The sequence below is a fragment of the Mytilus galloprovincialis genome, chromosome 1, assembly GCF_965363235.1.
Source record: "Mytilus galloprovincialis chromosome 1, xbMytGall1.hap1.1, whole genome shotgun sequence".
NCBI classification, from domain to species: Eukaryota; Metazoa; Mollusca; class Bivalvia; order Mytilida; family Mytilidae; genus Mytilus; species Mytilus galloprovincialis.
Window position 1 is genome coordinate 18,165,886 of NC_134838.1, and position 5,249 is coordinate 18,171,134.

General features: G+C 31.7%; 1 protein-coding gene across 1 annotated transcript in view; it reads left to right on the plus strand.

The window, feature by feature from the left end:
* LOC143068035 (transcription initiation factor IIE subunit beta-like) overlaps positions 1-5,249 on the plus strand; it is a 210,152-nt gene that overhangs the window by 64,007 nt on the left and 140,896 nt on the right. The window lies entirely within an intron of this gene.

Below are 5,249 nucleotides of genomic sequence, written 5' to 3' on the forward strand. Positions count from 1 at the left end.
CCTCCAGTCATAATATACAGAAAAGCTTTCTTTGGTTCATTGCATTGAAAACCGTTGGATATAGGCCCTAAATAAGGTATTCAAAAAAATTGAAAGACGTGATAAAGAGGTTTCATTAAGAAACCTACGTTTTTAAATAATTTCATTATGTACTGTTTTTTAGCAATGTTGAAACGGATCAACTTACCGACCTTTAAATTGATAGTTCCTCCATTTATTATTAACCAACATATGTATCAATTTCATTCAAATCATGTTTATAACCCCTCGTGTGCCGTTCATCTATAGAAGTTTCATTTTAAACAGAGGACACCTATTGGCAAGTCATCGGGAAATTAAAAAAACAAGGATCTAAAACAATAGCAACATTAAATTAACCATGAAATGACGGTTATATTAGTTTTCTTTAAATGGGATAGCGATAGATTCTCTTTGATTCATCATTTTACATAAGTAAATACCACATAGATCTGACAACTGCATTTTTAAATTGCCAAATAAACCAGGATTACAATTCTGTACGCCAGACGTGTTTCGTCTACAAAAGACTCATCATTGACGCTCGAATCTTACAAGTAAAAAATACTAAATAAAGGGCAAAGTTGAAGAGAATTAAGCACACAAGAGAGCCAGTGATGTCATAAAACTAAAACTTAAGACAAAGGAGAAGATGACAAGCTCACAAAGAATATTAGGATCAATGCGGTTCATATAATTAATTCACTGAACTGAACAACCAAATGCAATGAATAGCTAAAGGATGCTGTACTTTTGTTTACAGCTGACAGTCTGCTAGATGCATAACATTGTTGTTTGGCAGATCATATCTAATACGAAAATAACCAAAGCCGAACATTAAACTTCTCTGGTGACCTGTACAATGTGGCTGCAGTAGCAGTAGTCTTGTGGTAGAACGTGGCTCTTTTATGTTAATAGTAACTACCTTCTGAATGTGGTTATAAGTCCGTATAATGTACTACAAATAAAGGCAACAGTAGTATACCGCTGTTCAAAACTCGTAAATCTATGAACAAAAAAAAAAATCGGGGTAACAAACTAAAACTGAGGGAAACGCATTAAATATAAGAGAACAACGACACAACATTAAAATGTAACACACACAGCAACGGACTTAGCATTAGACAGAATCCGATGAGAATAAGCAATATAACATCAAAACCAAATACATGAATTTGGGATAGAAAAGTACCGTGACACGTCTTATAGTAATGCGAATTCACACTCAAATATAGGAGAAAACAAACGACACAACAGAAACACAACGTAAAAATGTTACAAACACAGAAACGAACTATGATATAACAATGGCCATTTTCCTGATTTGGTACAGGACATTTTTAAATAAAAAAAATGGTGGGTTGAACCTGGTTTTGTGGCATGCCAAACCTCGCACTTTAATGGCATTGTTAAATATAACATTAAAATAACAACATAATATAATACAAACTAGATCATAGATCAATTTAAATTGCTATAAGGTCTAACCCACCTGGGGTCATTTGTTACAACAGTAGTGGCACAAGATACAAACTACTAGCTATATAGTCCAGCGTTTAGTTTTGCCAGGCTTTATGGACTTCTCTCTTTTTGAATTTACCTTGAATTCGATATGTTTTTTCTAAATATTATTTTCCTTCACATCGATGTAACCAATTTCATAAAGTTCATTAAAAAAAAGTACTTCGAGCTAAATTCATTTGGAATCAAATTCAATGTTAACAGCCAATAAGATATCTTTTATGGTACTTCTGAAAGTAAATGACGCAATTAAATGTCACTATTGATTATCATCACCCAAACCCGGAAGATATGTGAAAAGATTAGATGACCTTTAGTTGGTCAAATCCACGTCATTTGGACTCTAGTGGATAGTTGTCTCTTTGACAATCAAACCTTCTTTTTTTTACATTCAAAATGTTAACAGATGTCCAAAATAAAAGGTCATTTGGTGGTTTGAAAAATCTAGTTTAAACTTTTACTGTTTTACTGGTTATTGTAAAGTTATTACAGAAATGGAATTTATTGGTTACAATTTAGATGGAAATTTTGATAGTATAATTCATAAGTTCATTACTATGTCCTAGAAAAAAGTAAAATCACAAAAATATCGAACTCCGAGGAAAATTCAAAACGGAAAAACCTGATCAAATGGCAAAATCAAATAATAAAACACATCAAACGAATGGACAACTGTCAAATTTTCAAATGTAGAAAAAGAAAATGGTGAATTAAACCTAGTTTTAAAGCGCTTAACATCTCACTTGTATGATAGTCGCAGCAATTTCCATTATATTGACAACGATGTGTGAACAAAACAGACGCAATTGGTAAAAATGACATAAGTATAGGGGTACAACAGCAACACAAACCCCATCAAAAACCTGATAGGGGTGTTCTCAGGTGCCATGGGTAGGCATAATCTACTCAACACGAGAATGAATCTGTGTCTAAGCTTATGAAATAGTCTTGATACCAAAAGAGAGAAACTTTTCACTTAGGGATGTAGCACGTGGTTTTTGTCGAGCCTTCGACTTTAGTCGAAAAAGCGAGACTAAGCGATCCTACATTCCGTCGTCGTCGGCGTCGTCGGCGGCGTCAACAAATATTCACTCTGTGGTTAAAGTTTTTGAAATTTTAATAACTTTCTTAAACTATACTGGATTTCTACCAAACTTTGACAGAAGCTTGTTTATGATCATAAGGTAGTATCCAAAAGTAAATTTTGTAAAAATAAAATTCCATTTTTTCCGTATTTTACTATAAATGGACTTAGTTTTTTCTGCGAGGAAACAAAACATTCACTCTGTAGTTAAAGTTTTTAGAATTTTAATAACTTTCTCAAACTATCCTGGGTTTGTACTAAACTTGCACAGAAGCTTGTTTATGATCATAAGATAATATCCAGAAGTAAATTTTGAAAAAATAAAATTCCATTTTTTCCATATTTTACTTATAAATGGACTTAGTTTTTTCTGCGGAGAAACATTACATTCACTCTGTGGTTAAAGTTTTTAGAACTTTCTTAAACTATCCTGGGTTTGTACCAAATTTGGACAGAAGCTTGTTTATGATCATAAGATAGTATCCAGAAGTAAATTTTGTAAATAAATAAATCCATTTTTTCCATATTTTACTTTTAAATGGACTTAGTTTTTCTCCAGGGAACCATTACATTCACTCTGTGGTTAAAGTTTTAAAAATTTTAATAACTTTCTTAAACTATCCTGGGTTTGTACCAAACTTGGACAGAAGCTTATTTATGATCATAATATTGTATCCAGAAGTAAAGTTTGTAAAAAGATTACTCAGTTTTTTCTGTAATTTACTTTTAAATGGACTTAGATTTTCTTGCAATCATAAAATAGTACATGTAACAAGAGGAATATTTTTATTGATTTTTTCCCTCATTGTTGTTGAGTCTGCAATTTACAGCAAAAATAGGCGAGACACTGGGTTCCGCGGAACCCTTACAAATTTTATTATATATATTGTACCTTTCATTTTGTGTTTGTTCTGTAGCAAGAAAAGCAGATCTAGTATATGTTGTTCCTAGTTTTCCAAAGATATCTTTTAACTTTTGTATTGTAATTGCAAACAGATTGAATATGTGTTTTATTTCAGACAGATGTGCCTTACTCTTTCCTGGTAATTATAATGAATATAGGAAACTTAAATGAAATGGATGGCACCTATTTTATGTCGTGTGTATCTCGAAATAAACCTTCTATTTTGGACAGATTTGAGTTTATTTTCATGTCGTCTTTACATACATGAAATGGGTCAATTGTGTCATTGAATTCTATAGATGATGCCTAGTTATATAATTCATGTGTAAAAAACAATTGGTTTCAGGCAAAGTTATCCAAAGTTTGTATTATGACCAAATAATTAAATTTTGGATTATTTTATATATTGAATGATTTTTTAAGTCAAATACACATCTGTATAAACAAAAAAATGGTGATCCTTTAGTCTTCTCATTAAATCACAATTGTATGTATGCATACCGGTAGGTATACATCTGTGTATTGCAAACTTCTTTACACCACAAAAATTTTGCTATATAAAGTACAAGGCACTGAAAGTTATTCTTCAAAACAGCATCATTTGACACAGATCCTTACAAGTTATTGGTCAGCTTTTATCATTAAAGTGGACAAAACAATATAATATAATATCATATTAGAAGCATTCTATTTGCAATATGAAAAACAAAAGATGTATTTTTTTCTCATATATGTGTTTCCTCTACATAATCTTTACACAAAATAAAAACTAAGGAAAAACACTCATATTTATATTTTTTATCATCATAAGTCATTCCCTAAACAAATCTAAACAAAAAACATTAACTTGTAAACTATACACAAGTTTCAAATTCAATGAACCATGATGAGAGAGTGAGGCTACTTTATCTCTAAGGATAGTGACTTAACATCAGTGGTTTATCTTGACTGTTGATGTGTTGCACATTTTTTTTGTGTTCATTTTTTTTTTTAAATTAGGACATTAGTTTTCTCTTTTGATTTGTTTTACATTTGTCAGGGCCTATTATAGCTGACTATGCGTTATTGGCTTTGCTCATTGTTGAACGCTGGTGACCTATAGTTGTTGATTTCTGTGTTATTGGGTCTCTTGTGGAGAATTGTCCCATTGGCAATCATACCACATCTTTTTTATATGATCCTATCACAAACTAAGGAAACACAGAAACTAAGCAAAAGTTTCAAAGTCATTAAACCATGACTAAGGGGTGAGCAACAAGTATTCTCTGTGGAAATACAATGTTCTAATGATTTAATTTACACATACATAAATGGCAAATTAACATCACCTACCACTGGAGGTTTCCTTTAAACTGGAACTCATCACAATCTAATGTATGTAAACTATATGCAAAAGTTTTTAAAGTCAATACACTATGACAGAGGGGCAGGTCCAATAATCTCCATGGAAATGAGAAAGGCAATGCTTATACAACTGTATACCAAATATCATTGACATATACCGTTAGTGGTTCACCTTTAACTAGACCTAATCACAAACCAAAACATTGTTGACACCACTGCTGCCAAACCCAGAAACACCATACTTATGTGTAGCTTTTTTACTCCATCTAGGACAATGATGAAAATTAAATGAAACCAGAAAATCTTTTGATTTCAGGATTTGAATTGGTGAAAATAGACATTGAAATTATATCGGAAGAAAATGTGTTAACAACTAAG